Below are 26,720 nucleotides of genomic sequence, written 5' to 3'. Positions count from 1 at the left end.
TCAACTGCACATACGGTTCACGTCCACGCTGTCGCGGTATGCTACCAGTGTTAAAGACTGCGATGGAGCTCCGTATGCCACGGCAAACTGGCTGACACTGACGGCGGCGGTGCACAAATGCTGCGCAGCTAGCGCCATTCGACGGCCAACACCGCGGTTCCTGGTGTGTCCGCTGTGCCGTGCGTGTGATCATTGCTTGTACAGCCCTCTCGCAGTGTCCGGAGCAAGTATGGTGGGTCTGACACACCGGTGTCAATGTGTTCTTTTTTCCATTTCCAGGAGTGTATGTACGTAGATTTTTAGATCAAATTTAAGTGCGGACACGTTGTCAGATTCCTGGCGGAGGTTCGAGTCCTCCCTCGGGCATGGGTGTGTGTGTTTGTCCCTAGGATAATTTAGGCTAAGTAGTGTGTAAGGTTAGGGACTGATGATCTTAGCAGTTAAGTCCCATAAGATTTCAGACACATTTGAACTGTTATCAGATTGCCTAGTTTGTGTGTTGTACAGAGAAAATACCATATAACAGTGTGATAAATATTTCGTTACTGTCATAGTCTCCTCATCACACATTGCATCAATGTCTATAGCTAATGAGTCCGTTGCATCATTTTCAGCAACGTTATTTTCAAGACCAGTTTTCTGTTCTGTACGTAATTTCGTACGTACTGGTATGTGCCCGTACATACTTCACCCTGACTTAGGCCAACTTCAAATTTACCGGTAAATAAGTGCCTAGCACTCGGCACCGCAAATTTTGCTCTCGATGCCTGTTCACGCAGGCGTAGAACTTCAGTGGCTCAAGGTGTGTGGTCTTTCTAGCCGCTAGTGCCTATTCACCGGTTTAAAAGCCAGCTATAACAACAGATGCGGGGCTGCCAGTCGGGTGTCGTCTAAAGGTCAACTCTAATTGCATGCCATGTCACAAAGTTTCACGCTTAAAAAGGGCACACTGCGTTTCAAATGGCGGCCTTCGCATCAACAACGAGAGCAAGGAGCAGTGAAGGACTTTCGACGTCACGAAACGTAAACATTCTTCGAGAGAATGTTATGACATTGACGGGACGACAGCCTCACTTGGTCGTCTGATCTAAAGCAGTCCTCCCGTCTGCAAAGATCTGATGTCAGCATGTTTTTCGCCATTTTTTCTTGTTGACGGATTTTGCGCTTTTGATGCTTTCCAGTCCTTGTTTCACTACTTGTGCTTTTTTTTTTTTTCCTTCGAGACAAATTGCGATGATTGCACGAAGAGCTAATGTTCTGCCTACTAGAGTTCTCCAACAAAACGGGAAGCAAGAAAAATATTAGGATTTTGCAGCATATGAACAACATCAAGTCTGTGCATAAATAAGAATATAAGCTGATACCAGAACTTCTTTTACTGAAAATTATTTCAACGATATAACAACAAACAAACGTTAATCAAAGACAAAAAGAAACAATTTTTTGTCGTCATTTCGCATTTATAAGGCGAGCGATACCCGTGGGACAAAGCAGTAAACAATGTGTTTGGCCTTTTAACTGTTGTTATGCCCTAGATACTAAGAGTAAAGGAATTGTAGTTGCTGTCTTCGAAACAGAGTGCGGTCCTGCCCCACGGGCGCAGAATACATCTAGCCACGCGACTAGGATGTTGTCTGACCTTATGTTATCCGTCGAAATGACAGTGGGGGGGGGGGGGGGGGGGGGGAAGTGAAAAAGACATTCGACATCATCATCGCATTTGATAGCGAAGCGGACGACGTAGGTATGGAACTCTCGATCTCCATGGTAATGGAGGGACCTGTCTTGCCACGTGACACTGTTTCTTGTCGGTTGTGAGGCCACGGAGAAGTACGCAGCCTGATAAAGGAAGTGAAGCAGCAAGAAGGAGAGGAGGGAATTAAGGGGAGTAGGACTTCAAATGAGCCAACTTGGAGCAGGAGGGGCGCCACAGGACATTTTAATTTCCACTGTCTGTACTTTGACAAATAAATCCATAAAACTATGTCAGCATGACCAGGAAGAATTCAGGATTCAAACTAATAGCAGTGGAAGTTCAAAAACAAAACAAAATATTTTTATTTTTACATGTGAAATTTCATCTTTTTTTCACTTAGTATTGACTGCATTTGTTGCTATAGGAACACTTTTCTTCATAAGTAAGAGAGATTCCTCGATGAATTTTGCACAACGTACAAACCATACTTACAGTTGTATGAAAATTTAGAATTTATTTAATTTAAGAAAAAATGAATGAGCTGTTACAGTTTAAACCTTGTGTGTAGAAAGAAACTCAAATTTTATAGTTCATTATCTAAATTTTTACCATAGTTTTTAACAGATTTAGAAAATTCTAGAGTTTTGCATTAAGGAGTTTGTGTTTAATAAGCACACCAAGTTTGAAAGCAATAGGATATTTATTTTGGACGTTACATGAACTTAAGTACAGAAATTTGTGTTTTTCGGAAAATGGCCGCTAAAGTTTCTGCTTGTGTTTGGCGTTCTTTTAGAACCGTCCAGGACCATAAGCAGATTCTTTTTCGTCTTATAAAGCAGTTATTTTCCTTTTCACATTCCTATGATGCACTCTTCTTGATTTTATCGCCTCCAGAAATGATTTGTCTGCTTTCACTAGACGCTCTCTGTCTATCGCATACAAAGCTTTGATGCATTTCACTCCGGGCTTAATTCCTATTTTCTCTAAAACATATTTCCTGCTTCGCACACCGTCATTAAAACATGAAACTGCATCATAAATACCAGTAGCATGTGCATTTCTTCCCTCAAAAGTTTTCGGCAATCTTTTCCATACACATTGGTTCAAACTTTCATTTGGGTTTTGGGTACCGCCATGAAGACACTTCTTCAATAAGTTTTCATTTGCAAGGTCCCTGAATATAGGTTTGATGGCTTCCATTACAGCAGTTGCTAGACATTTCTTCAGCACCAGCAACTGACCTTTGGTAGCCACACCATGATTCACTTCCTTTTGGGCACAGGTTGTGGATAGGGTTATTGTCTGTGGACATTTTGTGGAAATATAAAGCTCAAACTGCTTGCATCATATTTTTCAAGTCCCCTGTGTTCCTTCTTATTGCCAAGCCGTGAAATGGAAATGAGCGTTTGGCGTCATTGGCAGAGAGGCCCCTTGTGGGGCTGGTCCGGCCGCCTTGGTGCAGGTCTTATTACATTCGACGCCACATTGGGCGACTTGCGCTCCGGATGGGATGAAATGATGATGAAGGCAGCACAACACCCAGTCCCTGAGAGGAGAAAATCCCCGACCCAGCCGGGAATCGAAGCCTGGCCCGTAGGACGGCAACCCGTCACGCTGACCACTCAGCTGTCGGGGCTGACATTGCCAAGCCATAATATGTGTGTAGCTTGTCAATTTCTGCATCCGTCAGTCACCCTCCCCCTTTTTATTTCTTTCCCATCAGCGATCAAAACAATGCATGTCGATAGCAGCAGAGTAAATATCGATATCAATAGTCCTTTGTTTCACGTATGACAATTTCTGGCGCAAATATAAACATCCGAATTCTACAGAGCGAAATACACTTACGTATGACAAAAGTATGCTGTCCAAAGGGGTGTGGTACACTTAAGATCAAATAACGTGCCTTATAATCTCTCAAATATATATGTTTTATACATCAAACTATTCAGGATGATGTGCGCTACAAAATAGGCATATTTTTGAATAACATAGTTCTTTTAAATTTTGACGTCCTACCTCCCCTTACATGAATCTTCGCGGGTGAAAACGTATACGACCCTATTTCAGTTATCAAAACATTTAGTAAAATGAACAAAGAACTAGGCAGTCTGGGCCCACTTACCAATATGACAATGCACCCCTCTGGCCTGGATTTTTACACTGATTCGGTAAGGAAGGGTGCCATAAAGCCATTGTATGCTCTTCTGAGGTAAGATAACCCACAACCATTGTAACTGATCCTTGAGACCCCTGGATATAAGCACTAGGACGGAGCTGATGTCCAAGCTAGTCTCACATGTATTATATCGAAGACATATTAGGCACCCTGCTGGCTACGGAAGTACCTCAACATCACGCAGACATTTCATAGTGACAAGTGCCATTATCGACGAACATTGCTCTGTTGGAAAATGACAACACGATACTGTCGTATGAGAGGTAACTGTTGAGGACACAACATGCCTGTGAGGGGCCGTTGTGCTATCAGAGTCCCTCAGTCACCACCAACTGTCATCTGAAGTCATACGCGACAGATTCCTACACTAAGACGCCAGGAGCAACACCGCTGTGCCTCCTCAAGAGAGTGGAAGAATGGAACCTCTTCCCAGGTCGTCGCCATACTCGCCGGTGGTCCAGGTTAGTGGAGAACTACGATTCATCGCTGAACGCAGTGTGAAGCCATTCATCAGCAGTCATAGTCATTTGTCTTGTGATGTTCAAAGTAGCCAATACATGGGACAGTAATTCACTAGAGTAGCTGCTGCTAATCACCAACCAATGGCGTAGGATGACAATGTTGCAAGGAGTCAATAACTTCTTCTGGGATTGCTGGTGCAGACGTGAAGGGGTGATGATACGCCTGATGCACTAGATGGGAATCCTTCCTTGTGATGGTACATGTGGTCGATCGGAACCTCGCCGCCGAGTATGTCTGCCCTCACGTTCCCATCCAGTCCAACATAGGTCGCCATCACATCCGAATGCCCCACAAACCTGGATATTGTACGATATGACCAGCTGGCCAAATGGAGATCCACAATAAAGGTCCTTTCAAACTCTGTCAGTTGTTGATAAGGCTGTTTCACATGTGTACGCGGCATCTTCGTGACCTTCATAGCGATCGGTCAACATCTGCCACTGTTCACGCTCCTTACATACCCTATCAGGCCCGCAATCAATACTCAACACGAATAGCACTAATTCCCATCTGTGGCAGTGCTACCTGTCACAGATAGCTGCAACTGTGATCACTTACATATCCGCCGATGGTGCGTATATGTACGAAGCTACAATTACATGTGATTGCGTCTTCTTGGTGCTTCACTTTTTTAGTGAGGCAATGTAAATCACTCACCAATTCATTGTGGGAAAACGGTCAATGAACCTCCATACAATCCAGAACCGACTCCGCGCTTAGGGGTACAAATTCTGCTAGCTGGAACGCGTACTTGTCACTGGATTCAGAGATTAATTGGGATACCTTAACACTACCATTAGAAACTGAAAGTGTGAGAAAAGGTCTCCCGCACTGATTATTCGTTCTACACGTCACTGGTAAGGTACTTCAGAAACCACCCTAGGCAACGCAAATGCGCTTGGCCACTTGGTACCGTTAAGGTAGGTGCTGTAGAAACTAGGAGATGTTTACATGAGTTTAAATGGTGCCCCTGATAGATATGTAGTCAAATCAAAGCTACTTTCTGATACGTGCGGCTGTTCTCGTACAGCACTCTGATGATACAGGCCATCTGCACTCCCGACTGTGTCCATCCAGGGGGCTAGATGTGCACGTCTTGGACCTAGCTCCGAGCAGTCTCCGTGAGTGGTGGTTGAGGGACATGGATCAGGACGGCCCACCTCACGACGGGTCGCCGACCTCATCAGACTAAAGGGAGGTGTTACATGCTACACTGTAAATATCCTTATTGAATTTGCTAATTAGTGTACTTGTATACCTCTTCTGCAGCAAACAAATAATGTGTTGCATTAGAATGTTTGAACGACCCTTTCCTTAGTCTTTCAGTTCTTTTCAGTGTGCAGAGTTTTTCGTGAGAGGTTTGTCTAGATTCCATACCATAACACTACGAATTTCGATTTCGCCGTTAATAAATGCAGCTACTACTATTGACAATTCCTTAATACTGAAGCTAAATTTCGGTGCTATGTGAGGTGGAAGGTAACTCGCAATTTTACTTTCATCGCTAAGTGCTGGAGCCAACGGCCTTGCCGCAGTGATAACACCGCTTCCCGTCAGATCACCGAAGTTAAGTGCTGTCGGGCTGGGCTAGCACTTGGATGGGTGACCATCCGGTCAGCCGAGCGCTGTTGGCAAGCGGGATGCACTTGGCCCCTGTGAGGCAAACTGAGGAGCTACTTGACTGAAAAGCAGTGGCTCCGGTCTCGGAAACTGACATACGGCCTGGAGAGGTGTGCTGACCACATACCCCTCCATATCCGAATCCAGTGACGCCGGTGGGCTGAGGATGTCACGGCGGCCGGTCGGTACCGTTGGGCCTTCATGGCCTATTCTGGAGGAGTTAAGTAAAGTTAAGCTAAGTTCTGGACATTTTTTTGGAAATTTATGGTATGGTCTTACAGGACCTAACTGCTGTGGTCATCGGGCCCTAAGCTTACACACAACTTAATCTAACTTTAACTTACGCAAAGGACGACACACACACACACACACCCATGCTCGAGGGAGAACTCGAACCTCCGATGGGGGGAGCCACGCGGAACGTGACAATACACCCTAGACGGCGCGGCTACCTCGCGCTGGACAGAGTGACGTGGTGTGATGTTGACCTTGTCTTGTGTGAATCACTTGCCATCTGACGGAATCTTGCCGTTCTGTAGCATGGCGTTTCGTCGACGTCCAGTGTCAGTCGACATTGCAGCACCCATCTTTAAGGAGGGGAAATAGAGAAGGGAAGGGGCAATATCTCAGCTGGAGTTTACGGAATGTCAACGCGTTGGATATACGGAGGACGATCTTGTTAAGGACGTGCTTCCTCATGTAGGCGAAAGTTTGGCTAATCGCCAGTTGACTTACTCTTTTGACGAACACAATATACATGTCAATAGAAGCTTTGTGTCTGGGAATAAACATCAACACACTTACCGAAGTTAGAATTTCATTCCATTTCAACGTAACATTGAAGAATTGATATAACTTCTGATGCAACGTTAACCGTTGATACAGGAGTATCGCTGTGTTTCTTTGGCCAGAGACCGTGATGCCCTAAACACTTGATCTCTTGAGAGGAAGCGATCACGGAGTAGCCGTCCTGCTGCCTCTCAGTGCTTTTATGTTGCCGATTCCACACTTATTACATCTTACGAAACTACAATAGTTCAAGTTGGAAACAAAAGACCTAGTTTACATTGCATATGATCAGGGATATGCAAGGTTTCAAAGCCTTACGTACCTCCGCCCCCTTAGCTATATACACTGAATATGAGATAATATTTTGTTGCCATAAAGAGATTTAGACATTGAAACCACTCTCGTTATGGAAATAATCTAAAACCTAGTCATAAGAAAGGAACCAATGCGGAAAGGGCAAATTGTTAGTACAAAAAGAAGGCATGTCTTCCATCTGTCTTTTGAACCACAAATATCGTCTCCTTCACAACATTTTTGTCCTTGCAGAAACTTACGTACATTTCAGCTTTTAGGGAACACCATTTTCTTTTCTGCGAGAATATTCCTTCCCCTCCTCTTTTGTGACACACACGTGTTCACATCTGTAGCGTTATTTATACGCCCCTGGCACGTGATCTCACAATGCTTCGTTAGCTCGTGCTGTACCATATGATAGTCTTAGCCCATAATAAATGTCACGAAGTAGCAAGCGTTCTCCACGATATGCGTTTCAACGAATTTCGTTTCCTTCTCTGTCACCAACATGGTTGGAATAATACTGCGCATTCCCATATCCATTTTGATTTATTTTCGTAACGTGTCGCCACTGTCATGCAGAGAATTAGTCTGAAGAATGTAACGTTGCCGTTTTGGAGCACAGGAGATGTTCGTATTTACAAAAGATCCTCCGGCGTCTCATCGGTACTGTACAGCTCAGAACATGGAAAAAATTCATACTTATAGAAGAATAAACATATTTAATTTTTTGAATCGTAAGACATAATGTGTCAATTTCTCTGTATGCAATGTAACATCAAAACACCTTTTCTTATCGTTTGCAAATAAATAACGTAGGAACGCCGTTCCTCTCATGCTACTACAGCAAATGGATTCCAGATATCCACTCGTAACATATCAAAAAAAGACATTTGCACAGTGCTTCGGATTACCTGCAGCTATCCGGTTGGATTAGATGGTTCTCATGTCGGAGGCCTCTAAGGGTACCTCCAGAGGAATCATGCGTAGTACAGCACTCCACTTCTCAAATCAACCTTCGGTTTAATTGCTGATTTTTTCCTTATAAATCGATCTTCAGAGGCTTCTGGTTCTTATTATTATTTGATGCATGAAGTACGTTACAGATGCTATGTCCAGTTTTCCTCATACTTGCCCAATTCTAGTATTTCTGTTATAAACGCTTATATATAAATTAAACATTTGCTGCTAAAAATGTTCTATTTACATTTACAAATCATTGATGACTAAAGATTCTCCTACTCATATTCGTTTCGATGAGGACGATTCAGAAAACAGCATTCCGTTTTGAGTGAAAATGTGTGTCATTCGTCGGTCGAACTTTGTTGCGTGGCAAAATGCCGTCATGTTTCAATCGATAATAAGTGCGAGACTAATAACGCGTAAACATTGGTTGAGTCCACAACGGAATAGATATAGCGCAGTGTAGGCACAAGCGGGTGATTCTTATTAATGAGCTTTGCGTAAAGTTATAAACTGATATAGCGTGGAAACGCTTTTACATAGGACATTGATTCGGCTGCCATTGTGAAGATCTTGACGAGAACTGCTAGGACCCAAAGTGAGGCAATAAGAAATTTTGCTATAAATATAAGAGAATCGCAATTGCTAAATACGTATCGAAATTGTATGTATTTCCTAAACTCCTTCTCCCCCGATCTCTCTCCATCTCCTTCTTACTCCTCTCTCTGTCCATCTCCTACCTGCCCCCTCTCAGTCCATTTTGTCCCCCTCCCTCTTGTCCATCTCCTTTTCCCATCTCTCTCTGACCTTGAGCCTTGTTTATTGTTATTATAAATGAAAGCTCGATTGGGAAATGTCAGTTAAAGTGAGTGGGTAAATCTGTTAGGATCATTAATATAGGGTGAACAGGAGAGACACCTCAGGCTGCAGGATCTGTGAAGCAAGTAAGCTCAGTGTCAGTGTTTCTCATAGTTTTGATCTGTAAACGGGTAGGATTGCCAAGTTTTGGATGAGCCGCGCCTCCCCTTCCCCCTAACTCTCAGGGAAAAGAAAAAAAAATAGTATAGTCAGGTGTTTTTCTTTGAAGAAATTAGTTGAAACGTCGGTAATACGCAAGTTTTCAGCAGGGTCGAGCCTGCCACTTTTAAAGACTACTTTCAAGTCACTGTTCATCTTCCTAAATATAAAAAATACTCCACGTTCCCAGAACTTGTCCCTATATAAATTGTCGTATGGGTGCTCTTGTTGATAGAAATATTCCGTTCGTAAGTCAGTAAGCCATTAAGTACGACATTGCTCTTCAAACTGAATACGATTAAGGAAACAGAACTTCACACTACATAAACAGATTCTGTGTAAAATTATATGTAGGGAGAAATAATATATGTGGAAGAAAAAATTGGTTAACGTTTTAAATGACCTGATGTTTAAGTTAAAACTGACTGCGAGAAGAAAGAATAAACCGCACATTTCCACAGCACAGCACTTCCTTTCTCGCAGTCGGTTTTAATACAAAATCTGTACTTTATTGTTTAAAAGAATATACAATGTGTAAGAAAGAAGGTTGATGCAAATTCTCATGGCTGAAAGAGCACGATAATACGTAGATGCACGCATGTGCCAGTAAACTCCACATGGCTGAAAGAGCACGATAATACGTAGATGCACGCATGTGCCAGTAAACTCGGGTTCGCAAACGAGCTGTTTCCGAGGTTTTAAGCCACCACTGACGTCATTGTTAACATCGTCCTAATTAGCACATATCAATTTGAAATTTAGACTTTACTATTGGGTTGTACATCACAATTAGTCCACATTTCACGTATGGAGTACCTGTTAAAGGAGGTGTTCGAAGTGTATTCGTTGCGTCTGGATGCAATACTGTGCTCGTCTCTGCAATGAATTTAAATCCTTTCGAAAACCTCTGGATCATTCCGGAATTCTTGACAAGGATGTACAACTCTCTGCTCCAGTTCTTCAACCGTGTTAACGGGTGTGATATATACTTTGCTTTTGAGGTGACCCCAGACACAAAAATCCAAAGAAAGATCAGGTGATCTTGAAGGCGCCGGCCGCTGTGGCCTAGCGGTTCTAAGTGCTTCAGTCCGGAACCGCGTTCTTGCTACGGTCTCAGGTTCGAATCCTGCCTCGGGCATGGATGTGTGTGATGTCCTTAGGTTAGTTAGGTTTAAGTGGTTCTGAGTTCTAGGGGACTGATGACCTCAGATGTTTAAGTCCCATAGGGCTCACAGCCATTTGAACCATCAACGTCCGAACGTACAAACTTCGGACGAAGTTCGGCGGTATTCAAACCACGGTCGAACCTGGCGGGGTCTCACATGCAAAATATGGATTGTGAGCAATTTTTAAGTACAGCGCAAGAAAGAATGGATTTTTAGGATAGTGAGGGCGAGAAATATAACGGGGATTTCCATCGGAATTTGTCGTCTAAAATAGCCACGTTTTTGGAAACAACTTAAAAATTTAATAGTGATTTATTCAAGTTTATTGCAAATGCCAGTGGCCTTGCCGCAGCGGTAATACAGGTTCCCGTGAGATCGCCAAAGTTAAAGGCTGTCGGGCTTTACCAGCACTTGGATGAGTTACCGTTCAGGTCTGTCGAGCGCTGTTGGCAAACGGGGCACACTCAGCCATTGTGAGGTCAACTGAGGAGCTACTTGACTGAGAAGTGGCGGCTGCGCTCACAAAAACTGACAACGCCCAAGAGAGCGTTGTGCTGACCACGTAGCCCTCCATATCGGTGTCCAGTGACACTTATCAGTTGAGGATGTCACGGCGGTTGGTTCATCGGTACCGTTGGGCCCTCCGAGGCCTGTCCGCAGCTCGTGGTCGTGCGGTAGCGTTCTCGCTTCCCGCGCACGGGTTCCCGGGTTCGATTCCCGGCGGGATCAGGGATTTTCTCTGCCTCGTGATGACTGAGTGTTGTGTGCTGTCCTTAAGTTAGTTAGGTTTAAGTAGTTCTAAGTTCTAGGGGACTGATGACCATAGATGTTAAGTCCCATAGTGCTCAGAGCCAGCCTTCCGAGGCCTGTTGTGACGGAGTTATATTACATTATGCATATTCTGTGGGTGTCTATCCGTTTCAGCCTCATGACTATACCTAGAACGCAGTGGGTCGTCTGCAACAGAGACAAAATATGTACTGGAAAGTGAGAGAGATGGCGAATGTCAATTGTGATGCTGAAACTTATTATAGCGGGTCTTGTGGCTTGAGGTAGATGGGAATTAACTCTCAACGAATTATTATTACTGCTTACTACTAATTTTAAAATTTTTCTTCACAACTGAAGATTATGTGACATTTATTTACTGAATTTATTTGAAGTTGTGCTGAGTACTTGTAATATTTCTTGTCGATGTCACAACAGAATCATATTGAATATGTATTAGAACGTTTCTCTGTTTGTAAAACTTGCCTGCTTCTTCCGATAACAGAAGAAACAGTTTACAGTTCTTGCAACGATAGAATAGATTCTAACCTCCTTCATAGGTATATAGAGGTAATATTTAATCTAGTACATATGCGCAAAGTCTGTTGGACCGAAACCTCACCACATCCATTCCCCTTTCCGGCCAAACACTAGCTGTGAAAATTTCGTCCACCAGCAGAAGTGGAACCAGTTACCTCCAAGTCGAACGCCACCTCATAGGCACCTCTAATATCGATGTTGGTATTGCTCTCAAATCTTCCTTATATACGAGAGAGAAGTCGACCACATCAAGTGCTCCTCATCACATGCTGACAGTCGACATTAACACTTCAGTTGCCGTCCGCAGTCTCTACACGCGACACCGGTGTTAAGAGTCAACATGCCATTCTTGGACTTACAATTCACTTTGGCGCTCCTACCGTAAGTCGCATCTCTGTCTTACTTCATTTTTTTTTTTTTAGTTTCCACCAAACTATTTCCCTGTGTTATTTCCAATTCTTCTGGCCTATCCAATATCATTTAATTTTTTCTTTGTTTCTCTTACCCGTTCCCCCCGGCTACAAACCTGCATTTATTGACCTCTTCACCTGTAAATGTTGGTTTCATTCAGCGTGTATTCCTAGACAATTCATATTTTTTTTCATTCGACACAGCCGCTGTCGTCCTACTTTCAACCTCAACGGAACTAAAAGATGAAAAGAAAAAGACATTGTGCTGTATTTTTCTAATTCTGCATATATGTTATTTTTTCACACACATAAACCGAAATAAGCAAATGATGATAACAGTGAGTCGTAATGCTTCCTCGTACTGGAAAGGGTAGGAAAGCTAAGCTGCTATGTAGTGGCCATTCTACGCTAATTAATTTTGTTAATCCGTGTATCATCTAGATGTAGAGTCGGTCAAATTTACAGTGTCAACTATTAAAAAATAAAAAATTCCTATAATGAAACGTTTTTGATATTTCAAAAATTTTCAAACGAAATAGACGACGGCTGCTATTTGAACACTAACAAATAGAAAGAAATGCCTTAAGAAGACATAGTTACTTCTCAAAGGTCACATGTTTCACAATAAAAAATTTAATATAAGAAATTGGAGATGTTCTTCAGTAAATAAATAGAATTTAGGGTATAAATGTACAAGGTGTTTTAGGAAAACTGTCGCTTACGGTATTTATTAATTTGAAAAAAAGTTACCTTAACGATATGTCCGAAACCAGCACTTGCTGAGATCTGGGCCAACATGTTCTCTCCTTTCCATCTTCCTGTTACGAAGACGAGTACACTATACGCAGTGTTGCATGTAGTTACTACGCATCCTGAGACATCCTTCACCCGTTCTTCGCAGTGAATCGCCCACTCTGTTAATTACACACGACTCCATTTGGACTGCATGACATCCATTGCCGGCCGCGGTGGCCGTGTGGTTCTGGCGCTGCAGTCCGGAACCGCGGGACTGCTACGGTCGCAGGTTCGAATCCTGCCTCGGGCATGGGTGTGTGTGATGTCCTTAGGTTAGTTAGGTTTAAGTAGTTCTAAGTTCTAGGGGACTTACGACCTAAGATGTTGAGTCCCATAGTGCTCAGAGCCATTTGAAGCATTTGAACCATGACATCCATTGATCATGCGCTCCTGGAATGTCTGCACACTGTCGACGGGTTGGGCATACACCAATGTTTTTGTGTCCCCATAACCAAAAATGCAGCAGATTCAGGTCCCACGGACGGGGAACCCATGTTATCGAGCGTCCTCGAGCAATCCATCGCTCATGAAACTTTGTTGTGAAGTACTCCCGTATAATCCATAGAAAACGTGGTGGGTCCTGGCGGTGCATGAAACATATTCGTTGTCTTCATGCAACATTCTGCAACAGCGGTGGTAATTCATCGCGCAAAAATTGTTTACACGCAGCACCTGTTGACTCGTTTAGTAAACTGTATGGGCCTATGAGTCTGTCACCGACAATTCCTGCTCGCACACTGATACTGAAGCGATCCTGATGTTTCTCGTCCTTTACTGCTGAAGAATTTCGATCTGCTCACACCTATGGATTATGGTTATGTACTAAGTCATGCCTTGACAAAATTTCCTCATTCGCAAATAAAATTTAGCCTGTGAAATGCGAATCTACAACGGCCGATACCTCAACAGGTCTGATTTCTGGAGATATCATTATAGGATCTTTTCTTTTAGTTTTCACCAATGCTACCTCCAGCAGGAATATGTGACACTTTTTTTATACACCCTGCACAGTGAAATAAGTGGAACAAGTTACCAGTTGCCCACCAAGTGGCGCTCTTACTTCTGCATGCAACCACACGCTTGGAAACCATATGCCCCGATCGTCGCCGAAAACATTTGCTCAGAGGAGCCGAAGGACACGCGTACAGGCCACCAGGCCACCACATTTCAACTCGGCAATTCGTGAAAAATACACTTAAAAAAAGAAGGCGCACCACGAAGTAATTATCCGAGTAGATTTCCCCACCATGTTATAGTTCTGGGTGGAAATTTTAATTTGCCGGATATAGACTGGGAGACTCAAACGTTCATAACGGGTGGCAGGGACATAGAATTCAGTGAAATTTTTTAAAGTGCTTTATCTGACAACTACCTTGAGCAGTTAAACAGAGAACCGACTCGTGGCGATAACATTTTAGACCTTCTGGTGACAAACAGATCCGAACTATTTGAAACAGTTAACGCAGAACAGGGAATCAGCGATCATAAAGCGGTTACTGCATCGATGATTTCAGCCGTAAATAGAAATATTAAAAAAGGTAGGAAGATTTTTCTGTTTAGCAAAAGTGACAAAAAGCAGATTTCAGAGTACCTGATGGCTCAACACAAAAGTTTTGTCTCAAGTACAGATAGTGTTGAGGATGAGTGGACAAAGTTCAAAACCCTCGTACAATATGCGTTAGATGAGTATGTGCCAAGCAAGATCGTAAGAGATGGAAAAGAGCCACCGTGGTACAACAACCGAGTTAGAAAACTGCTGCGGAAGTAAAGGGAACGTCACAGCAAACATAAACATAGCCAAAGCCTTGCAGACAAACAAAAATTACGCGAAGCGAAATGTAGTGTGAGGAGGGCTATGCGAGAGGCGTTCAACGAATTCGAAAGTAAAGTTCTATGTACTGACTTGGCAGAAACTCCTAAGAAATTTTGGTCTTATGTCAAAGCTGTAGGTAGATCAAAACAAAATGTCCAACCACTCTGTGACCAAAATGGTACTGAAACAGAGGATGACAAACTAAAGGCCGAAATACTAAATGTCTTTTTCCAAAGCTGTTTCACAGAGGAAGACTGCGCTGTAGTTCCTTTTCTAGATTGTCGCACAGATGGCAAAATGGTAGATATCGAAATAGACGACAGAGGGATAGGGAAACAATTAAAATCGCTCAAAAGAGGAAAGGCCGCTGGACCTGATGGGATACCAGTTCGATTTTACACAGAGTACGCGAAGGGAGTTGCCCCCTTCTTGCAGCGGAGTAGCGTAGGTCTCTAGAAGAGCGTAGCGTTCCAAAGGATTGGAAAAGGGCACAGGTCATCCCCGCTTTCAAGAAGGGACGTCGAACAGATGTGCAGAACTATAGACCTATATCTCTAACGTCGATCAGTTGTAGAATTTTGGAACACGTATTATGTTCGAGTATAATGACTTTTCTGGAGACTAGAAATCTACTCTGTAAGAATCAGCATGGGTTTCGAAAAAGACGATCGTGTGAAACCCAACTTGCTCTATTCGTCCATGAGACTCAGAGGGCCATAGACACGGGTTCTCAGGTAGATGTCGTTTTTCTTGACTTCCGCAAGGCGTTCGATACAGTTCCCCACAGTCGTTTAATGAACAAAGTAAGAGCATATGGACTATCAGGCCAGTTCTGTGATTGGATTGAAGAGTTCCTAGATAACAGAACGCAGCATGTCATTCTCAATGGAGAGAAGTCTTCCGAAGTAAGAGTGATTTCAGGTGTGCCGCAGGGGGGTGTCGTAGTACCGTTGCTATTCACAATGTACATAAATGACCTTGTGGATGACATCAGAAGTTCACTGAGGCTTTCTGCGGATGATGCTGTGGTATATCGAGAGGTTGTAACAATGGAAAATTGTACCGAAATGCAGGAGGATCTGCAGCGAATTGACTCATAGTGCAGGGAATGGCAATTGAATCTCAATGTAGAAAAGTGTAATGTGCTGCGAATACACAGAAAGAAAGATCCCTTATCATTTAGCTACAATATGGCAGGTCAACAACTGGAAGCAGTTAATTCCATAAATTATCTGGGAGTACGCATTAGGAGTGATTTAAAATGGAATGATCATATAAAGTTGATCGTCGGTAATGCAGATGCCAGACTGAGATTCATTGGAAGAATCCTAAGGATATGCAATCCGAAGACAAAGGAAGTAGGTTACAGTACGCTTTTTCGTCCACTGCTTGAATACTGTTCACCAGTGTGGGATCCGTACCACATAGAGTTGATAGAAGAGATAGAGAAGATCCAACGGAGAGCAGCGCGCTTCGTTACAGGATCATTTAGTAATCGCGAAAGCGTTACGGAGATGATAGATAAACTCCAGTGGAAGACTTTGCAGGAGAGACGCTGAAAGGTGGCTACACTGAGCCACTGCGCCAGAGATTGCGCCAAAGAGTATTATTCTGCCGCCTCCACAGTGCTTGTCGAGAGCTCGTAGTAGCCAGTGCCTGTCGAGGACTCGGGGTAGTCTGTGCTGAGATGTTGTAGCAGAGAGTGTTTGTTGAGATGTGGTAGTAGGCAGTGCTTGCTGAGATGTGATATTGAAGAGTCTTGTTGAGATGTGGTAGTAGAGAATCGGTGTAGAGATATATTGTAAGGATTAGAGTGATTTTCATCAATATAAATGAGGTAACTAACTCCGTTTCTTTTTATTTCAGTGTCCTAAATAATGCGTCATTACAGGTTCAGTCAACAAAGCATCTGGCGTGTGTTCTTGTATTAGAGTTTAATTCTGCTTTCCTTACGCAATTATAGTATTTGTAATTTTCTTTTATCACGTCAGTAAAATTGGTATTTAAAAATTCTTGTCTTGTTGAAGAAGAACCGTGCCAGATGTGCGTTGAGTCATACTTCCACATACAGAACAGTTATACTTATGCTTTGGTTTTGTAGGTTTTATAGTTGCTGGGGACTTAATTAATTAATTGTGTTAACGAAAATTTTCTTTCATTGTTTGTTGTTGTTCTATGCAGTCAGATTGCGTACAAATACTAGTCAGGGCCAACCGTTTCCGAGACTTGCGTAATCGGACACACAGCTACGAAAAATAAAATAAAAAATATTTTCTATCATATTTAATTAAGCCCCCATGCAACGCTCAGTAGCTCGGTATGGGCTTTTGTTGAAGTTTCGTGAACATATCTTCACAGTAGAGTCAAGCAGTATATTGCTCCCTCCTACGTATATCTCTCGAAGAGACCATGAGGATAAAATCAGAGAGATTAGAGCCCACACACAGCCATACTGACAATCCTTCTTTCCACGTACAATACGAGGCTGGAATAGAAGGGAGAACCGATAGAGGTACTCAAGGTACCTTCCGCCACACACCGTCAATTGGCTTGCGCGGTATGGATGTAGATGTAGATGTAGAATGGGACGATTACAGCTTTGGTCTACATCTGGACCTTATGCAGACAGTTATTCTATTTGGCATTGACTGACAGAGTTGTTGAATGTCGTCCTGAGGATGCCGTGCCAAATTCTGTCCAATTGGCGCGTTAGAAGCAGCGTTTAGGGGTGGACATGGTCATCAACAATAGATGGATACTGGTGTTAATACATTTTGCCTTCCAGAATGACGGTATCACCCAGGGAATGCCACGAAAACATACCCCAGCCCATAACACTCCGTCCTCCGGACTGAACCCTTCCGGCGAGTGTTGCAGGTTTTTTTGCTTTCAGTCGTGTCGCGCCGCACGCGCCAATGGCCATCTGTCTGACAGAGCACAAAACACGATACATACGAAAAAACCACATCTCACCACTCAGTGGACGTCCTGTTGGCGGTACTCGCGTGCAAATTCCAGCCTTCGTCGCCCATGAACAGCAGTCAGTATGGTTGCATGAATGAAGTGGCTGCCGCGAAGGCCCATACGCAGTACCGTTCGCTGACCGGTCGCTGAGGGGACTCTGTTGATAGCTGGTAGTCTCTTGATTCATCTAGGCGTTTAGTTGCTCAACAGCTGCACGTCTACTCACCCGTACACATCTCCGCTGGTTGGAGGACACTGCCCACAATGCTCGAAACGTTTTCAATTGGAGAGAGATTCGGCGACCTTGCTGGCCAAAGCAGGGTTTGACAAGCACGAAGACAAGCAGTAGGAACTCGACCTGTGGGGGCGGGCATTATCTTGCTGAAATGGAAGACCAGGATAGTTTACCATGAAGGGCAACAAAACTAGGCGTAGAATATCGTCGACATACCGCTGTGCAATAAGGGTGCCGCGGCTGACACCCAGAGGGGTCCTGCTGTGAAAAGAAATGGCACCCCAGACCACCACTCCTAGTTGTGAGTTCACACGGCGGGCGACAATCAGGTTGTCTCTCCACACCGGTCCGGGGCATTTTCTTTTTTTTTTTCATAGCAGGACCCCTTCGGCTGTCATCTGCGACACCCTTACAGTACAGTTGTACGTCGACCATATTCTGCGCCTTGTTTCGTTGCCCTTCATTTCAGCAAGATAACTGCCTGTCTTCGAGCTTGCCATACTCTTCATTGGCTTGAAACGTCGCCGCATCTCTCTCCAATGGAGAACGTTTGCAGCATTATGGGCACGGCTCTCGAACCAGCTCGAGGTCTTGACGATCTATGTGTGAGTTGGACAGAATTGAATTTTGCACGGTATCCTTCAGGAATGCATCCAACAACTCTGTCAAGTCAATGCCAAGCCGAATAACTGGTTGAATAAAGGCTAGAGGTGGAACAACACGTTATTGACTTGCTCAATTTGCGAGGCCCTTTCCCCTGAATTAAGCATCCATTTCTTTTTTTAATGTATATCACATCTATCGATTTCTGTCCAATTAGGATAATTCCTTCGTGATGCGTCGTTGTTGGTAATTTTTTCTTAGAGTGTACTTGAAGCATTTTGTGATGCGTAAAATGAAAATTAAAAAAATGTTCAAATGTCTGTGGAATCTTATGGGACTTAAATGCTAAGGTAATCAGTCCCTAAACTTACACACTACTTAACCTAAATTATCCTAAGGACAAACACACACACTCATGCCCGAGGGAGGACTCGAACCTCCGCCCGGACCAGCCGCACAGTCCATGACTACAGCGCCTTAGACCGATCGACGAACCCCACGCGCCAACAATGAAAATGAAATGTTAACATTTCAGTCAGTGACATTCCCCGAAGTCAAAATGTCATTCTTTCGAAATGTTTGGGTTATTTAGGACTATTGTGAATTTGAAATAAATGTTTCGTTACCAATATGATTACTAGGCTACACGGTAGGAATCACAGGCTGTGCGCGCAAAAGCAAATTGTGAAGCTAACGTCAGCAGAGATGTGAGTTCTTATCGTTGATTAACGATTAAGTGCAGAATTAAGCTACCGTTGTAGGTGTACTGAGGGGTTCTACGACAACGTTTTCAATCGGTTTCAGTAAAAAATAATTGTTTACTGGGCGATAGCATGCTCTACTAACCACTCCAGAGAACGAAAAATGTTAGAAATTATTTTCATATATTTCCTAAAACCAAGGCGAGAAAAAAGTGATAAATGCTTAAAATGTGCCGATTCATTTTGCTAATGCTTGTGTGTGCTCAATATAGGGAGTCCAATCACACTGGTGTGACCTCCGCCTATGTTCGACGTCAACACGCAGCATCCACTCACAGATAGCAGTTGGCAGCACTAGCAGTAGAGGGTATATAAAGCGTATCGGGAAGACACGGAATACAGTTCATTCGTTGTCGTAATGCGGAAACGAAATGATTTACCTGACGTCCAAAAGGGCATGATCATTGGCTTTCGGGCCAAGGCTGGACGCGTTTCCGAAACTGTTGATTCTGTAAGCAGTTTGCGTGGCGCCATGGTTAAAATAGACGGTGCATGGTAAAAAGGCGCTAATAACAGCCGTTGAAGCAACGAGTAACTATGATGGGCCACAGGCGATAGATGACATGGGTGAATAAAGGCTGCGGAGATGTGCACGGGCGCATAGACGAGCAGCTGTTGCGTAAGTAAACGCCCAGATGAATCAATGGAATACCAACTATCAACAGTGTTCTCTCAATGACCGCTCTGCGCGAATGGGCCTCCACAACAGCTACTTCATTCATGCACCCATGCTGACAGCAGTTCATCGGCGACGAAGGCTGGAATTTGTACGCCAGTACCACAACTGGACGTCCACTGAGTGGTGACAGGTGGCCTTTTCAGGTATATCGTGTTTTATGCTCTGTCAGACAGATGGCCATTGGCGTGTGCGGAATGACACGTCTGAAAGCAAACACCCTGCAACAATCGTCGGAAGGGTCCAATCTGGGGGACAGAACGTTATGGTTGGGTTGTTTAGGGGGAGGAGAGCAGACAGCGAGATCATCGGTCTCATCGTATTAGGGAAGGAAGTCGGCCGTGCCTTTTGAAAGGAACCATCCCGGCATTTGCCTGCAGCGATTTAGGGAAATCACGGAAAACTTAAATCAGGATTGTCGGACGTGGGATTGAAGCGTCGTCCTCCCGAATGCGAGTCCAGTGATCATTATGGCCTGAGGAATGTTTTCGTGCCATTCCCTGGGTGATCTCGTCATTTTGGAAGGCATATTTTATCGACACCGGTATGCATCCATCCATGGGGCCACGTCCACCCCTACACGCTGTTTCTTTTTCCTAAGCACTATGGCATCTTCGAGCAGGACAACGCAACGTGTCACACTGCTCGCAGTGTATATGCGTGGCTTCAATAGCACCAAGATTAATTTACCGTACTTCTCTTGCCGCCGAATTCCCTGGATTAAAACCCAGTGGAAAATCTGTGGGACCACCTCTATCTGGCCGTTCACGCCATTGATCCTCAACCGAGAAACTGGAGCCGGCACGGCTCCACATCTGTCAGTAACTTCCAGACCCTCACTAACTCTCTTCCTGCACGTCTCGCAGTGGTCCATGCTGCGGAAGGTGGTCATCCAGGCTTATGACTGGTGGTCACCTTAATGTGACTGGGCAGTGTTTTGCCAGTTTGTATCATGAAACGGTTTTGAAGTGAACTGTTGACTCTTCCTCTGACACGCGAGTTCAGATGCTATTCCAACTCTGTATCTCCAATTCCGCCAAGTTGATCTGGGAGGTAGCGATGAGTCAAATAATCAGAGAAGAACTTGTGCACGGAAGCGAAGTTATCATAAGCAAGTATAACAGATTTTACGTGGAAATGTATCAACAGCAAACGAAAACATTACTAGGGAGAAAACATTAACTGTGAAAACAACCAGTTCTCTAAATGCGGCGTTGTACATCTATGCCAACAGTTAGAAATTACGAAAAAAATAAGTAAATTAACTTCGGCATAAGAAAACATGTTTACATGGTTGCCTCTTTCAGTGTAACGCTGAATTCTTTGAAACAAAACATTTTCAAAAATGATTTAAAGGCTATTTTCCTAACTTAAAAAAAGGTTCAAATGGCTCTAAGCACTATGGGACTTAACATCTGAGATCATCAGTCCCCTAGACTTAGAACTACTTAAACCTAACTAACCTAAGAGCATCACACACATCCGTGCCCGAGGCAGGATTCGAATCTGCGACCGTAGCAGCAGCTCGGTTCCGGTCTGAAGCGCCTAGAACCGCTCGGTCACAGCGGCCGGCCTTCCCAACTTCAACAAATAGTTATTATGAAAGGACGGCGAACTAAATGATCATCTGAAAATATTTTAAGCGCTGTGTATTTATACTGCATAGCGTACAAAACGTTATGTTTTGTCCGGGATCTATTGAAATATCGTCTTCCTAGTGCAGCATCTATTAAAAGAAAGGTCACACAGTTCTGTGTTACACCAGGTTTCACACTAGCATTTCATCTATCACAGCAAAATTAGTCTAGATAAGTTTCAAATAACAAACAATGTTTTGGATATTTCCTAAACAAAGTTTTATACGGAGAAACGTTTTAAATAAAGGTAAATTTATTTCTTCATTAAACTAATAACTAAGTTAAAACTAACAATATACTATAACATGAAAAATCCTGATTGTATTCCCAATTGTATGTGAGTCAAACATGTGTGAGCGCAATATGCCTCTTATATTCTATGCGGAGCGAAGGGCGATTCAGTGGTGACGTCACCAATCAGACCGCTGTGTGTGTGTGGGGGGGGGGGGGAGGGGGGGGAGGGGGGCACGAGAAAGACAGGCCGTGGCGAGTACGTCACAGCACGTGATACTGCAGGTCTTACGAGTGACAACAGCCGTCTCCGACGGAGAGCGAGTAACTACAGTATTTCAAGCAAGGTTAATAGTACTGTTAAAAGCATGCAAGCTCTCGATAGCACACGACAAAATTAAGACATTCCATGGGTACATTTTCAATTAAACACTGATTTCCCGTGGGCACTGCACGGAGCCGAGCGTTCGCAAAGTGTGGTGGACAAGCCTACCAGTGTGACGTCACAAGATAATTGCCCCGTGTATCTCGCTGGCCTCGTCAGGGCGCATCCGAAGGTGATACCTATCGTGTATTCCAGTACTGTGATCACTTAGTTACTGACATCTGTAACAGATGTTGCAGCCCAGATTTGTCATTTGATATTAAGCTTTGTGTATAGAATATGTTACCCACTTGAAATAGGGTCGTTCTCGAGTGCTGGAGGTAGCGTATAACTGGTTCCAGGCTGTCACGTGAATCTCCATCTCTGACGTGACAGAATGGGAGAAATGAGCTATCGTGTTTGGACTTGCCCATCTAGAACTGTACTTCACAAGCCGCTTTTCAGTGTGTGGCAGAGGATAGTTTAAGTACAAATGACCACACTGTTTACGAAAATACCCGGTATGTCGGTGCACTGCTGCGGTTGTACAACGTGTCTGCAGAGAATCGTGTACCACTCCCAGCTACGTAATAAGGTGTAAAAACAATGGTCGTAACGAAATCATAACAAAAAGGCGCGATAGCCGAATCACGCCTTGTCAGTAACAATCAATTGAACGTCACAGGACCGCTGCCGTCAGTGAATGCAGGTCGATCTCAACCAGTTCCGGAACGAGCAGTGCGAAAAGAAGTGCATTCATTAGAGACTTGGAGTCTCGTACCACACAAACGGCCACTCCTTACATCGTTATAAAAAGTTGCGTGTCTTCAGTGAGCTAAAATACACAGGAATATTGGGCAGTAGCTGCCTGGAGGCTTATAGCATAGTCGGATGTCACGTTTTTGAGTCATTTTAAGTGATACAGCGTCGAGCGAACCAACGGCGCAATATGGCGTTTAACCAGTACTGTTTGAAGGTTGTAGTTGAGACCAGAGATAGTTCTGTGATGTTTTGTGGGTATTTTTAGCGCTTGATGAGAGCACAGAGATTCAGGTCACCGTGAGCATTAACCAGGATGTCTATTGCAATATTTTCTGTAAGCAACTGTTGCTTTTTCTTTCCTTTTAGTTATTGATTTGCTTAACCGGGTCTAATCAAGGTCATCAGTCCCTCTCTTATATGGGACCAGCATATCACACATACAGTATCTTTTTTCAGGTCATAGATACTGGTACCTAAGAAATATCAATTTTAGCACGGTATATAATACGAGGGGTGTCAATAAGTAACGCAACAGTTTTTTCTCGGACAACTTCGCTTGAAAAAATGCAGAATTTGTTGTGGAACATAGTGGAGTATCTCTCATCAGCCCGTTTAGTTTCAAGAAGTTCCTATAGCTGGCGGCGGTATATGTAGCCTTCAAAATGACTTCTGTAACGGAGGTGCGTTCCAAGCAGAGAGCTATCGCTGAGTTCCTTTTTGTGGAAAACCAGAGCTCCGCATACATTCGTGGGCGCTTGCAGAGTAGAGACCTGACAGTGAACACAAGCAGGGTGAATCTTTGTGCGAGGCTTATCTCATCATCGTAACAACATCGCGCAAACCTGTCCGACATCCAGCCGGCCACACGCTGCTGTGACTCCTGCATGTTGGAACGTGCGGACACACTCATTCGAGGTGATCGACGGATGACGATCAGACACCTCGCTGCTCAACTAGACAGTTCTGTTGGTAGTGCTGACACACTCGTCCACCAATTGGGGTACTCAACGGTGTGTGCCCACTGCATTCTTCGTTGCCTAACACAGGATCATAAAGAGTAACGAAGGAGCATCTTTGCGGAATTGCTTGAGCGTTACGGGGCTGATCATGGCAATTTATTGCCGAACAACGTCACAGGCGATGAAGCAGTCGCTGATCACTTCGAAACGGAAAGAAAACGGCAATCCACGGAGCGGCACCACATCAACTCTCCTCCGCAGAAAGAGTTCAAAGCCACACCCTCAGCTGGTAAAGTCATAGCGACGTTCTTCTACAACTCTGAAGGAGTTATTCTGTTTGTTGTCTTCCCACATGGTGCAACGATCAACTTTGAAGGAAATTAAAGAAACGATTTCAGCGCGTTCGTCGCCAAAAATTTCCAACGAACTTCTCCTTCTCCGTGACAACGCAAGACCCCACACAAGTCTGCCCAACACAGAAGACCTTACAAGACTAAATTGGACGTCCTTCTTCATCCGCCACTCAGCCAGGACTCGTACTTTCCGATTTCCATCTGTCTGGTCCAACGAAGGATGCAATCCGTGGGACCAGTACGTGGTTGATGGGGAGGTTCCTGATGGAGCAAGACGTTGGCTCTGACGTCGACCAGTAGAGTTGTACCATGCAGGCATACAGGCTCTTCGAGTGAGGTGGCGTTCAGCCGTCGCATTGGACGAGGATTATGTGGAAAAATAGGGTTTCGCTGTCAAAAGATTGAGGTTTATTAGAATCCTGAATATAGCCAACCTGCGTTCCGAAAAAATGTGTAGCGTTACTTATTGGATGCTCCTTGTATTAAAATGATTTGAGTGTCTATAGTGACAATGTGAACAAATAATGCTGACTATGAACTAATAAAATTAACACTGACAATAATTTTACTACTGCTGCTGCCTCCACTAACAGTGGTAAGACTAATAATAATAACAATAATAATATTAATGATGACAATCAAAACAATGATGATAGTGGTAGATATGAAAAGAATTTGTAGGTGTGCAAAACAGATGTTTTTTGATATAGCGAGTTCTGGGGAAAGGAAATTTAAGGAGACTGCACCAGCTAAGAATACTGGGAAATAATGAAGATCTGGCTGGAAAGAAGGCTGCATAAGGGAAAGAGTGCATACAGAAACAATGGTAATCATCATTGTTGATTAGGTAGGTATGTTACTGTCTTCTGAAGCCGAAGAGTTTATTCAGCTGTCTAATATAATGCAGTGGCCGTGATGACTGCTATATAAGAGCACGTGAGAACCCTAACTTTTGACACCTTTCGGATTTATTGGTTATTTTTTCTGAATGTTGTTAAACGTAATGTAGATTCGGTAACCTAAAATGCACGGCGCTAAATCTACTGCGCTATGCTAGATTGTTAGTCCTCGAGTCTCCGTGAAACTTGGCTTCTGGGTCATGAGAACGCCTTCAGTTGTACACATTTAAGGGAGTTTTTGCGAATGCGCAACCGACATGACGATATTGCCTTATGGGCCAAATATGTATGGATTTGGTAAACAACGTGCACTGTTCAAGGTGTGCGCAGCTAGCCCTTACCATTCAAATACAGGTTTACACCAGTGCCACCAGGTGGAAACTCACTGTATCAAACTTTTATCACCGTTCGCTTTTATCCTGCTAGACGGTAGCACACTCCTCAGATATGGCAATTCATTCTCTATGTAGTAAAATTACATCGGACGTCAATATATGTTTCAGCCATGCTGACAGAAAAATCTATCTTTTGGGAATATTCAGTTTAGGATTTTATCATAAAGTATATCATCGTCGATTGTGAGACTGTAGCGTTTATTCATGTTTCTGAAATCTGTTCATCTTATCTGTGCTGTAGGCGCACACTGTATATATGAATATTCACGAAAAGTTGACTCTAGGTTTTTTTTTTAGATGCAGTTAAATGTGTGATCAACGACGGTGTGCTTTTGGCCATTATGGTTCTCGGCGCCTTATTTCTGTTCGAAAATAGTCAAGGGACCATGTTAGTAGACAGTACTACATGAATTTAATCATTTCCACAAACGGCAATTTGTGTTTTACTGTGTAGAATCTGCTTTCGTGTGTACTGTCAACATGAACTCTGCTGAATCTGTTTTAAGTGCTAACAGAAAACAAAATTACCATGAAAAGTTAGCCGCAAAGCAATTAGGACCCACAAGTTAATTCGTTACGTGGTACTTGTCTTAGGGTTCTTGTACATTTGGCCAGAAAAAGAAAGCACGAAAACTCCCACTTCCCACTTACACAAGAATGCGAAACGAAGAGTTATGAAAGTTTACATGTTATTTCGTTCTTGCGCTAAACTGTACTTAATTTCTCACAAATAGCAGAATTACCCAAAAGCAATTCTTTCTTTTTTCAGATAAGTTAAGCATATTGTTGTTGTTGTTGTTGTTGTTGTTTGCAGTGCCTGTAGTTGTGTAAATGTGTTGCTAAGCGTAACTGTTATACAGGAGATGCTACCAATTTCATACTCGCATATTTATCTGAATCTAAAAATATGTGAACATCCCGAATGTATTCTCACGAGCCGCTACTATGTGGGAGATTATTCCAAAGTCCAATTCCTGATAAGGAGATGGACTTCGAGAAAGTAGCTGAACGATGGACTGGGACAGAGAGGATTTTGCTCTGATTGAAACGGTATTCCTCCCACATGATGAGTATACTGTGGGCACTCCCCTAGTGTAAGACACCAACAGCCTTTTTCACATGGTAGCACGCACGTGCTCCAGGTTTGAGAACATTCAGGCACTCTAGCTCACCTCGAGAGACCCGTTAAATTACCCGATCTTAATTTCGTACAAAATATCTTGAAACAGCAGGTGAAACGTAGCAGTGAACATATCGGTAAATTCTTAGCTCTACGGGATCTAATCACAACGAGTATCTTCTGCTGAAC

The 26,720-nt window shown here is 43.6% G+C and overlaps 1 protein-coding gene and 1 pseudogene across 2 annotated transcripts in view; both read left to right on the top strand.

Moving 5' to 3' along the window:
• LOC126481451 (uncharacterized) overlaps window positions 1–26,720 on the top strand; it is a 259,781-nt gene that overhangs the window by 73,773 nt on the left and 159,288 nt on the right. The window lies entirely within an intron of this gene.
• LOC126482782 (5S ribosomal RNA) lies at window positions 5,914–6,031 on the top strand (annotated as a pseudogene).

Source organism: Schistocerca serialis, chromosome 5 (assembly GCF_023864345.2).
Source record: "Schistocerca serialis cubense isolate TAMUIC-IGC-003099 chromosome 5, iqSchSeri2.2, whole genome shotgun sequence".
NCBI classification, from domain to species: Eukaryota; Metazoa; Arthropoda; class Insecta; order Orthoptera; family Acrididae; genus Schistocerca; species Schistocerca serialis.
The sequence above is the reverse complement of the archived record's forward strand: the minus strand, read 5'-3'. Positions and strand labels throughout refer to the sequence as shown.